The following is a 13109-nucleotide window of genomic DNA, read 5'->3' on the forward strand; positions in this document are numbered from 1 at the left end:
TAGTGTGTAAAAGAATAGAGACAACCCCCAAAATAGTATAGTTCAGAAAATTGCAAAGTGGGCTGAGATCAGGTAGGGGTATTGAGAAGTATTTACAATTGTATAGACTAGGTATTACTAGCAGTAATAGTAAAGTGACAGTCTTGTGGCAGAATTGATGAGGTCTAGAAACAAGAATAAAGAGTATAGAACCTTGAGAGGTGTATTAATGGAACACAGATGAAGGATAGTAACTTATCAACACTTTGTGACTGAGATACCAGGGGGAACCTATCAAATGACAGTATAACCAGCCAAGCAAAGAAGATTATACAGAAAGAAAAAGAATACCAAAATATTATTAAAATAAAAAATGTCGGAAAAGTGAGAAAAAGATAATACAAATTTACAGTAACTTGCAAGATTAAAAAAAAAAAAGGAAAGAAAAGCAGAAGATGTAGTGCAGGAGAGATAAATTTGGAGTGGAAAGAATAATATTAGGATGAATGGAAGAGAAACATAAGGGATTGTGAGATAAAAGTAATAAGAATTGAAAAATAAAATGTCACATAAAACACAAGATAAAATCAATCAACCAACAGCATCCACAAAAACAAAACAAAACCAAACAAACAAAAACAAAACCCAAAAATGAGAACCTAAAAACAAAAGAACAAAAACAAAAAACAAACAAACAAAAAACCTCTTGGTTTCTAACTGTCCAGACCAGTTTTTCTGATCTTACTGGCTTCAGCTGGCTGAGGGACCTTTGAAATGCTTCTCTCTCTCCCAGCCAGATCTCAGCAAGTCTGTCAGGTACCCTGGGTGCTCCCAAACACACTGGCTCTCTGGATCTCACTTCCACATTCTTCCGGATTCCGGGGTCCTGCAGAGTTCCAGCTCTATGATCTCAGGAGGCACCCGCGACGTTTTGGGATTCACTGCGCCCTCCCTGGGAATCGTAAAAGGGCGCGCCCCTCCCCCAAACTTTTGAGATTGGGGTCTAGGATCGCCCTAAGCGCCTCGCCATGACCCTTCCAGGATCACAGCATGCGAGAGTCAGTTTTCCCGATGGTGCAAGAGCCAAGCCCTTTCCAGCTCCGAGTTCCCTGCTGAACCGTACTCCGACCGGGTGTTGGTGCCTTTCCTGGCTCCCCAGTGGGGCTGGCTGGAAATTTCTGAGCCACTACTGTAGGAACGCACCAAGCGCCACGTCCCTCCCGGGATCACGGCGCACAATTCAGGCCTCCCTGTGGGGCGAGAGCCAAGTGTGGCCCGGCTCTGTCCTCTCCACCGATCCATACTCCCACTGGGCTAGGGGTGCAGGCGTTCTTCCAGGCTGCCCCTGGTCCTGTTGGCTAGTGTCCCTCACTTCTCCCAGGTCTCTGGGTGGGTGTTCATAGTCCCTGGGCGAGTTTTTCCCAGTCCAACTGGCCAATCTGTTCCTTCTAGCAACACGTTCTCCCCTGGAGTTGCTCACCCCCCGTATTTGGGGGAGGGAGCAGCTACTCCCTTCTCCCGGGAGCCCTAAGGCAGACCCGGGAGCACTGGGCCTGGGGTCTGCACACCCCTAAACCCTGCGCTGATCCCTGGGCCCCCTTTTTTCCTGAAGCAGTCTCCTTACCATCTGGTTTTTCAGTGAGTGCAATAATTTTTGATGTCCTGCTTTCAAAAGTGATTCGGTAACCTAGTCTACTTGCTCTGTTTCTCCACCAATCCTCGAGTTTCCTCCCCTTTCACAGAAGCCGAGAAAAACGCTGCCTAGAGTAAAGCCGCCATCTTCCCGTATCATAGATTTTTTTTTTATCCATTCATCTACTGATAGGTACTTGGGATGTTTCCAGATCTGAAGCCAAATTTATTTTAATAGAATGATTGAAATTGCCTATTTATTTATTTTTGCCTAAATGTGTTTATTTGAAACGAATAGGTGCACCAAGCAAGTGCTTATTTTTCCCCCTTCCAATTAAAACAAGAGCACAACAGGGGAAAACATCATTTGGCAGGACAGTTCTAATATATGAACGTCCTTCTACTTACTGTGGTTGGGGCAATGACTCAAAAGCAGTCATTCTTACACAAAATATTAACCTCAAAGTATTTAAGTCAACCCAAAGGAAGTGGTCTCAATTTCATGTGTGGGCAGTATGTTCTATAAATGCCAAAATGTGGGAGAAGCACAAACACAACCCACTACTTAAAAAAAACTAAATAGTTCAAAGTAGAATTTTCTATCCCCCCTTTCTCTTATAATCTAGTTCTGGGACTCAGATTTGGTTTTTGTCTTGGCCCATTTACAGAGTCTTCTCCCATATGACTTGCATCATTAAGGTTATAGATAATAGTTAATTCACTTTGAAGAGAGGTTTATCTACTCCTTCCTCCTCTTCTTGCCTTCATGCTCATGTTTCTTGGGGTGGCTTCTATCTGAGGGTCTTTTAGAGCCACTGTACTGTTTGGCTTTTTCCAAAAACTTGCCCAAACCAAAAAGATCTTACTCAAACTGAACTGGTCCTTCTCGACCTCCTTGCCTATGTTCTAAACCAGAAGATTCCATATTGGGAACAAATCTGTTGGTCTTTATTCAGGCTTCTAGGCTTCAGGCTTTATCACCACATATGTCCTTGTCCAGATTTTTACTGGGCTTGTATATATTCTGGGCCATATCTTTACCACTTCTCTGGGCTTGATCATAAACATTGTAAATTTCATCTTTTCCACCTGCAAAACCACTGTCCATACCCTTGCATTGGTTGAACAGCCTTTGATCATATTGACTTCATTGGAAGTCCGAGGATTGGACACACCAAGAGAAATGAGCTCACTATCTCAATTTTCATTTCTCTGCAGTTTTGATATTTTATCAGGAGCTGCTCTGGAAAGATTTCAGTCATGCTGTCTCTCTTTCCACCTGTCATGCTGGATTTCATCCATCTCATGTGCCTGCCTATCCTCTTTTTCCACGTAGGGTTTTGATCCCAGCTCTTCTCTCCCTGGCTTCCTGGACCATTTTTCTAAGTTTCTCTTTTTATTTTTGAGCCATCTTTCTCTCTACTTGAACACACATTTCCACAGCTTCATGAGCCTTCTGATCAGTCTGTAGAGGCTTCAGCCAGTTTGGCAAAATTTTCTATGGGAGTTGTCTGCAATTCTCTTCTGTCAGCAGCCAGATGTTTGTCTAATGGAACTATGTAACCCTTAACATTTTTCCAGGTTGAAATACAAGGGGAAACTTCCAATCTTGTTGTTCTTCACAGTCATCTTTTGGCTAGGAGAATGCATGAGAGGTGCAGGAGGAGAAGGTTGTTCCCGGAGATTTTTCTTATTAATCTTGAATTTTGGAGGCTCCATAGGATCTCCTGCATTTCCACCATCTGAATAACCCTGTGTTTTGCTCCAGAGTTGAAAGTCACTTCTTGTTGAGATGGTGTATATTGGATAAACTGAGCAGGAGCCAGTTTATCAGCTGCTTGAACTGGTGTGGTCACCAAAATCTTCTGTGCTACAGATTTTTCTAACATTACCCTTGTCTTTTCTGTTATCTTTGCTCATCAGGCCTCTGCAGGTCTGGGTCATATGCATTTATGACTTCTTGGGAACCAGGTCAGTGTTCTTTCTATAAATGACCCTGCCTTTTGACTGTCCTTGTCAGGTGATTGTGCCATATTTATTTATTTTTTTCAGCATATGCTTGAATGACCAGTGCATTTGACATTTTTTTTCTTTTGTCCCATATCCAGTGGATACTGGGCCACAAGGATCTCTGGAAAATAACCTTCATCTCCTCTAATAAGCAAGGTATCAAGCCTTTCCAGTACCTGTTTGGGGGAGGTTTTCTTTGGGAGGGGACCAGTAATGTCCATCATGATCTCTGGGGTATGGCCTTTTCTTCAGCCTCAGGCTGATCCTGAGATAGCACAGTAGGTGCAGGTAAAAAGCTGGTGAGCACCATCTTTTGCTGCTTTGCAACTGTTTATTTATTAAGCTATGCCAGACAAACTGAATTAACAGGTTTTTTCAGTTTTTTCTTTGTAGTGACTGATTTTATCATTGTTAATTGTAGTAGGTATATATTTGATTTAATTCTATTTTTAGGATGAAGAAAGGCACAGGGTTTTTTGTTGTTGTTGTTGTTGTTGCTTGTTCCTACTATATTTTTGTTCATTGTTCAATCCTCAGTAACCAAAGGAAGTATTAAATGTGTAGTAGGCACTCAATAGGTTGTTTTTAAAGATTATATTTATTTATTTTTAGAGAGAAGAGAAGGGAAGGAGAAAGAGAGGGAGAGAAACATCAATGTGTGGTTGCCCCTCATATGCCCTCTACTGGGGACCTGGCCCACAACCCAGGCATGTGCCCTGACTGGGAGTTGAACTGGTGATCCTTTGGTTCACAGACCCATGCTCAATCCACTGAGCTACACCAGCCAGGGTCAATAGGTTTTGACAGAAAGGGAGAGAAGGGGAGAGGGAGAGAGGGAGAGAATGGAAGAAAGTCAAGAAGGGAGAGGAAGTAGTATGCTGCTTGGCACATAAAAGATAAAAAGGCTTTGGTAACAGTACAGTAAAAGTTTCACCTATGGAATTGAAGCGTTGTGGAAATGTGATGATGAAAATTTAGTATCTATTGGAATTTGCTCTATTGTATGCACTGTTAGGCACACTGTACCTGTAATTCCATTGGTTCTAAAAATAACTAAATGAGCTAGTTGTTGTTTTCATTTTTACAGGTGAGAAATTGTGCTCAGCATGGTTAAGTAACTTATCCAAGATCATACAGCTTATGAGTGGCACACTCAGTATTTAAATATATATCTGTATGACTTATAAGACACTTTTAATGGGTTGTTCACTCATTTAGCTAACGTTTCTTGAGTGACGATGTGTCACTCTTCTCAGATGATCTTATTTTTTCTCACATCTTACAATATCACATAGAAGATAAATACTCTCTAAAGTTTTTCTTTAGTCAAAACATTTTTCTGAACTTGAGACTCATATACCCAAGTGTCTATTTGATATTCCCACTTGTTGGTCTGTACACACTGCAAGCTAATGTGCACAAATCAAATTCTTGATTTTAGCTCCAAATTTGTATTTTCCTGGGTCTCTGTTTTTTTTCTTTGCAAACCACACAACAATCCATATAGTTAATAGAATCAGAAAACTGGGAGTCATCCTCAACTCATTCTATTTTTTAACTCTCAAGTCCTTACCTCCTGTTTTGTAAGACTTTGTAAGATTTGTCTCCTGCTTTCATCTCTGCCATCATTTCTATCTTGCATTCTATCTGCTAGTCATGCAGACATTCTGACAGTTTTGAGAACAGATCAAGCTCTTTGTTACAAAAGATTTTGCACTTGCTATCATCTTCCTGGAATGCTTCCTCTATCTTTTCTCTCAGGTGTCAGTTTAAATGAAACCTCCTATACTTACCTGGCAGGGGAGTGTTGGGAACCGCCCTGACTAGTATCAGAAGCTGAAACCCCCGCCTAGGCTAAGGCTAAGGGAACGCCCTTGGAACCGTAAGCCAGCAAGGAGACAAGGGCTTGTCTCCCTGGCAGGAATGCTGCTTCTGCTGCTGAACCCCAAAAAGCTTGGTCGGTTAGCCAAAGACGGGTAAGATTCCCCACGGGGGGAATGACCTAAGCCAGGCACGATCACTTTGGGAGGTCCCCCAAAAGAAGGACTTGGGGGGCTGCAGCGTAAGAGGGTGATGGACCCTCGCTCCTCGGCTTTGACATAGCCTGAGTTCTCATTGTCTGGGAGAAAATCTCCTTATTGCCTTAGTTCCCGTGCTAAGCCTGAAACAATGACAGGGTGGTGCAGCTCTGTGCTGAAAAGGGGCGGATTCCCTGGGTGATCAGGCCTAAGAAAGAACATGTAAATTACTGTGAAACCTTCTTTGTTTAAGAATGCTCTCAGTTGAATGAGAGGGGTCCAAGGAGGAAGTTTGTTCCTCAAAGTCTTACAGCTCTTTGACCCCGACTCAATAGACCAGCAGAATTCCTTGTTTTCTATAGTTCCTTACTTCCCCCTGATAAGTACTGTACTTTACCTGGATTATTATGCAAAATGAGCCCAATAAAAGCAAGTGTGGATGGTAAATCAGGGCCCTCCCCACTAGGGGGGGTGGCCATTTCTGTCCCTACTTCCCCACAGGACCTGGTTGTCTCTGTGCATGTTTGTTTGTTTCTCGCGTGTTTTTCGGTGAGCCATCCACAGTGTTCCATGGTCACTGCTGGCCGGTGACCCACGCGCAACAGGGGAGATACCATGATCATAAATGAAACCTCCTCAGAAAAGTTTGATCCTGATACAACATAATTTAAAAAAAATAATAAAAAATTTCTAAGTAGGTCCCTTTTTGTTCTCTTTATCATAGCCCTTTACTCATTTTCTTCCTAGCACTTGGAACTGTCTAGAATTATTTCATTTCTTTAATTGTTAAATGTCTGTCTTAATAGACTATAAGTTCTATTAGTCATTGGATCTGCCTGTCTGGTTCTTTGCTGCAAATCTATGACCTAGCACTGAGCTTGGTACCTAGAAGGTATGTGATAAGTACTGACTGAATCAACAAATAAACATTTTCAGCAGAATCTCTTGAAGCCTATCTGTGCATTCAGAATGCTTGCTCTAAGATGAATAACTATATCTGTTTACAAACAGGAACATTTCTGTGTCTACTAGGATTTTGTCTTTGGCTTCTTCTATTTTCCCACACAGCTCTCCAAGGGTTGGAGGCTCCTAATTCTAACTCTTTAGCCCAGGAATTTCTTTTACTCTTAGGCTAGCACTATGAGTATACTGGGTACAATGCAGAAACAAACATACTTTGTTAAAAGCCAAACTGTTATTTTCTTTCTGAACTTTTTTTTCCTCCTGTATAGTGTATCAAGATTAATGTTAACACAATCCTCACAATCCACCAAGCCAGCACTTTGAGTCCTCACTAACTAACTACAGCTCTGCTCCTTCTGTATCTTGTCAGGGAAGTCCGCCAACTTCAGCCCAGGTGTGTCACTCCGTCTGCTTCCTCACCTCACCCTTGCTGCCTGTGTTTCAGCTCAGGTCATACCTTGTCTCAGAGACCTTTGATCTCTTTATTGTCTGCAGGATAAATTCCAAATTATTTCCCATAGCATGCCATGCTGTGCATATTTGCTAAGAATTAGCTCAAGTATTATTTGTGAAACTTTCTTGGCATTCTCTTTTCTGGGATCCTATACCACATTGTGCACACATTTAATCAAGCACTTATCACTTGAATTATTGTGATTTATCTACTAAATTTTGGATTTTTAGAAGACAGAACCTATTTTCAACATTTAGTAAGGAACTTTTTGCATAGTTATAGTTGGTGTTAAGCAACTGTTTTCAAAATGAATGATGATCAGAGAGGTCAGATGGATAACCCAAGGTTTACAATGGGAAAGTTTGCATTTCAGTTCTCTGATTCTTTTGCCTGCTGTAGTGTTGGCAAAAAGGGGTACTTTGAGGAAGAGGCTTTATACCCTTCCATAATCTACATTTCTTCCCTCTATCCCAGCAGTTCAACCAGTGTGCTGCAAGCTGCACACTAATTGTGCCACAAGAACTTCTAAAATATTGCAAGCACTGACTTCTCTTCCCTTAGATTGTGCAATTAAAAAAAAAAGACAACATTCATCACAACAATAGCTGTCCAGTGTGAATGCCCTGTCTTGAACCATGCATATATAGGTCATATAATAGAGTTGCATCTTATTGGTCACATCACATAATAAGGTTGTGTCTGATTTGTTAATTTTTGGTACCAGAAATCCTTATATACAAGTATAGGCACTTGATTTTTAAAAAACCCACTTTGGATCAAAAAGGTTAGGTAATTACTACTATTATTATTTTTGTAAGTAAATCAAAATTATACCTGTTTTTTTTGTTAGATCAACAAAAATATATTTTTTGATGTGCCACAGAATTTTAGTGATTAGTTTATGTGTGCTATGAGATGAAAAAGGTTGAAAATTGCTGCTTTATCCCATAAGCAAATCCCGAATAAATTTATAATCTAAAGAAAAATAATGTTCCTCTGAGGCAAATATAAACCAGGATGAACCTCACCTTTCAACAGTCCACTTACGTTCCTTCTATATAGTGACATTCTGTACTTCCTTATTTAGATTACATTATGTAGACATAGTTAATTTAAATATACAGATTAGCACAATGCATTTAAGACTGATGAAAAACTGTGATATAATAATTCATAACTATTTGGGGCAGCCATCAGATATAAGATTCCTTTGACTTAAAAAAACAGGTTAATGAAATCTATCAGCTTTTAACAAGATGAAGATAATTTGTATCACTTGCATTTTTATATACATGTTCACTTGATTTAATAATTCATTAGTAACTCTAGCATAGATCAGTAGATTAAAATGGAAATAAACTATTTCAAAACATTAGGGAGTTTTTATGTTAGATTGGTTATTAAATATCATAGGATATTCTTGCAAATTAAACATCATCTCCCATGGGATTTTATGAATGTTTGGTGAATATTTTTGTAGTCTAAAACAGGGTTAGCAAACCATGGCCAGTGGGCCAAATACAGCCTACCACCTATTTTTGTATGGCTGCAAAATAAGAATAGTTTTTTCATTTTTAAGTGGTTGAAAAATCAAAAGAAGGATGACATTTCAGGGATAACACATGAAAATTATGTGAAATTCAAATTTCAGTGCCCATAAATGAAGTTGTATTGAGACACAGCCATGCTCATTTGTATTGTGCATGACTGCTTTTGTACTGCACTGTGCAGTTGAGCAGCCAGAAAGAGACTGTAATGGCCCACGAAGCCTAAAGTATTTCCTTCACCAACCTTTACAGACAATGTGTACCTACACTAGTCTAAAATCTTACAGCAGTTGCCACCCCTGCAGTGGGAAGGTCTTGCCACTATCTCAGGGCTTTCTCTGGTCTGAGCACCCTTGCCTGTTAGAAGTGTCCATGGATCCACACTTTCAGGGAGCAGCCTTTCACCGATGACAGTGGGTAAATACCCTAGCTCCCTCGTTACACATTTGGGCATATTCTACACCATCTGTCAGAGTCCGCCTTCAGTATCAAGTCTGGTTGTTCACAGTGTTAACTGCCTTAATAAAACCCCCTTCACTTACTTCCCACTCCACCCACCACAGTGTTTCCTGAGATCTCCGAAATCAACAACTTGTACTAGAATCTTTGTCACAAAGTATGCTTCGGGGAGAAATCCAAATGAAGATAAATGTGAATTATTCATGTATGTATATTATTTAGGGTGTTATTTTGATGCATAATCTACTCAAGTATGATAAAAAATTTATAAGCAAACATTGAGGTCATTTTTTCTTACTATAAAGAAAGATAGGTTTTATTAATACTTTTATTCTGTATGACACATATCAGCCAAATTTATCCAGAAAAATGCAAGTTGATAATGTTCTCATATTTTTGAACATAAATGTCTATCCCAGGAGAGTAATTCTTGAAATGCTGAATTAATCTTTTATATTGCAAAACCTTTTATCTTTTTATAAAATTTTAATTTTCTTTTATACTAATATTTTTCTGCCACTTCTTCAGAAAACTTATGCTCAAATTTTATTTTGCATCAATAACAGGTGGAAGTTATCTCACTATAAGGGGTACCCAAGGTAATTTTTTTATATATGATAATTAGCTGTTTCCTTTGTAAATTTCTTGTATTTTTTCCCCTAGTAGTTAGTTAAAATTAGTAAATAATGTCAGACCTAAACCTCTGCCATTTATTTTTGTTCAGGATTCTGTAGGTGTCTATACTTTGAATAGATCTTTAATACTATTACTTAAGTTACATCACATTTTTTTTCCATATGCTTTCTCTGAACTGTTACAGGAATAGAACAGATATTTAAGAAATTTAATTGAAAGAAACTGGAGGAATAAAATATTTGATTTGTTTTGACCACATGAATGTTTTATTCTTTATCAAATATATTGCTTCATATTACTTTGAGATTTCTTCAGTTTTAACTGTATGTGTGTCTGTGTATGGGAATTCAGCTTATGGTTTAAAGATTATGGATTCAGATGATTACATAAAAAAGTTGAATTATTATGTTTAAAATACTACTATTTGTGTGAAAAGGACACACATATATTTGTATATACTAAGGATGTATTTAGAACAATACACAGGAAACTAGTAGCAGCGCTTTTATTTGAGCGGGGAGTGGGAGACTAGGATCAGAGGTGAGAAGGAAATGTATTTCTCATGATACACTCTTCTGCACTGTTTGTGTGTGTGTGTGTTTAACCATTTATGTGACTACCTTAAAAGGGAGTTAAAAATAAGAGAAAGAAAGAAAGAAAGGAAGAAGACTGCTGGCATTAGAGGCACCCAGGTTTGGATATCCATGAACATACTTACTATGATTATATTTACATTACTTAATCTCTCTGTTGTCATCCATAAAGTGCAGATTATAGTGCTTATTTTATGATCATAATAAAATAGTTATAATACATGTATAACAGTACATAGCATACTTCCTAGCACATAGTAAACATCCAATAAATGGTTATGTGAGTGTATATAAGTATTAATATTTAAAGTAATCTGTTGCCCTGACTTCTACAGAGGATAGGTTCTTTATTTATACACTCAATTGATGCACATTTTTTGAGCGTTTTATTATTGACAGCCATAATAATTGGCCTTGGAAATCACATTGCATCACTTCTGCCATACTCCCATGGTTAAAGGAGTCACAAGATTCAAGGTGGGGGTGGGGTGGGATGTAGACTCTATCTCTCATTGGAAGGAGTATAAAGATTTTGCGGTGGAGACTTCTGACCAAGATGGAGGCATAGGTACACACACTGTGCCTCCTCACACACCCAAAATAAGGACAACAACAATTTAAAAACAAAAAACAACCAGAACTGACAGAAAATTGAACTGTATGGAGGTCTGAAAATCAAGGAGTTAAAGAAGGCACATTCATCCAGACTGGGAGGAGGGGCAGAGTCAGGCAGCCAGGGCGAAGAGGGCTAATGGCAAAGCAGCAGCTGGTGGACCCAGTGAGGCAGTGTATTGTGGAGTGGGCAGGCCTAGAGCACAAGGTTGCTGGCTGACCAGGTGGTCCCACATTCATGCGCAGATAAGCCAGGCAAAACTGGGGAGTGAGACAGACCGAGCAACCCAGGGTCCCAGTACAGGGAAATAAAGCCTCAAATCATTGATTGAAAACACCTGTGGGGGTTGAGGTGCCAAAAGAAATTCCCAGCCTCACTGGAGAGTTCGTTGGAGAGACCCACAGGGTCCTAGAACCTACACAAACCCACCCACCCAGGAATCAGCACCAGAAGGGCCGAATTTGCTTGTGGGAAGTGGGGAAAGTGACTGAAATCTGGTAGAGAGCAGAGCAAGCACCATTGTTCCCTCTAGGACCCCTCCCCCACATACAGTGTCACAACCCAGCGACTGGGTTGCCCCACCCTGGTGAGCACCTAAGGCTCCACCCCTCACTATGTAACAGGCGCATCAAGATACACACAAGAAATGGCCCAAATGAAAGAACCGGTCAAATCTCCAGAAAAAGTACAACTAGGTGATAAACAGGTAGCCAACCTATCAGATGCACAGTTCAAAACACTGGTAATCAGGATGCTCACAGAATTGGTTGAATTTGGTCACAAATGAGATGAAAAAATGAAGGCTATGTTAAGTGAAATAAAGGAAAATGTACAGGGAACCAATAGTGATGGGAAGGAAAATGGGACTCAGATCAACAGAGTGGACCAGAAGCAAGAAAGAAACATCCAATCAGAAAAGAATGAAGAAATAAAAATTCAAAAAAATGAGGAGAGGCCTAGGGACCTCCAGGACATCTTTAAACGTTCCAACATCTGAATTATAAAGGTACCAGAAGGAGAAGAGGAAGAGCAACAAGTGGAAAAGTTATTTGAACAAATAATAAAGGAGAACTTCCCCAATCTGGCAAAGGAAATAGACTTCCAGGAAGTCCAGGAAACTCAGAGAATCCCAAAGAAGTTGGACCCAAGGAAGAACACATTAAGGCACATCATAATTACATTAACCAAGGTAAAAATGAAGGAGAGAATCTTAGAAGCAGCAAGAGATAAGGAGACAGTAACCTACAAAGGAGTTTCCATCAGACTGTCAGCTGATTTCTCAAAAGAGCCCTTACAGGCAAGAAGGAGCTGGAAAGAAGTATTCCAAGTCATGAAATGCAAGGACCTATATACCATATTGCTCTATTCAGCAAAGCTTTCATTTAGAATGGAAGGGCAGATAAAGTGCTTCTCATATAAGGTCAAGTTAAAGGAGTTCATCATCACCAAGTCCTTCTTATATGAAATGTTAAAGGGATTTATTTAAGAAAAAGAAGATAAAAAACATGTATAGTAAAATGACAGCAAACTCACAATTATTAACAACCATACATAAAACAAAAACAAAAACAAATCACACAAACAGCTAGAATAGGAACAGAACTGTAGAAATGGAGATCACATGGGGGGTTATGAATAGGGGAGTGGGAGGAGGAGAGAGGAGGAAAAGGTACAGAAAATAAGTAGCATAGATGGTAGGTAGAAAATAAACAGGGGGAGGGTAAGAATAGTATGGGAAATATAGAAGCCAAAGAACTTATGACACATGGACATGAACTAAAGGGGAGGGGGGATGTGGGTGGGAGGGTGTGTGCAGGGTGGAGGGGAGTGAAGATGGGAAAATGGGACCACTGTAATGGCATAATCAATAATATATAAAAAATAATAAAATAAGGCAAATGAAAACTTGGAAAAAAAATTTGCAGTCATCTTCAGTCTAACACTGTCTTCCTTCTGGTTGCAGATTATTTACATCCCTCCCACTTGCAAAACATATGCATCCCCTTCCAAGGTCCTACAAAATGTCATTCTACTACAGAAAGCATCAGCTCAGAATCCAGTTCTTCATCTAAATCAGATGAGATGTGACTGAGGCCCCTCATGTCTGGTTGCTTGGGCACAACTCCTTGAGTTTAGATTCAGTTACTCTGAAGACCTCTGCATTAAAGAGATTAGTTATCTGTCCTTTTTCCCACAGCAGTCCTC

The 13109-nt window shown here is 39.7% G+C and overlaps 1 pseudogene; it reads right to left on the minus strand.

Annotated features, from left to right (window-relative positions):
- Positions 1–1845: 1845 nt before the first annotated feature.
- Positions 1846–4192, minus strand: LOC114512573 (annotated as a pseudogene).
- Positions 4193–13109: the final 8917 nt, after the last annotated feature.

Source organism: Phyllostomus discolor, chromosome 3 (genome assembly GCF_004126475.2).
Source record: "Phyllostomus discolor isolate MPI-MPIP mPhyDis1 chromosome 3, mPhyDis1.pri.v3, whole genome shotgun sequence".
Taxonomy (NCBI): domain Eukaryota; kingdom Metazoa; phylum Chordata; class Mammalia; order Chiroptera; family Phyllostomidae; genus Phyllostomus; species Phyllostomus discolor.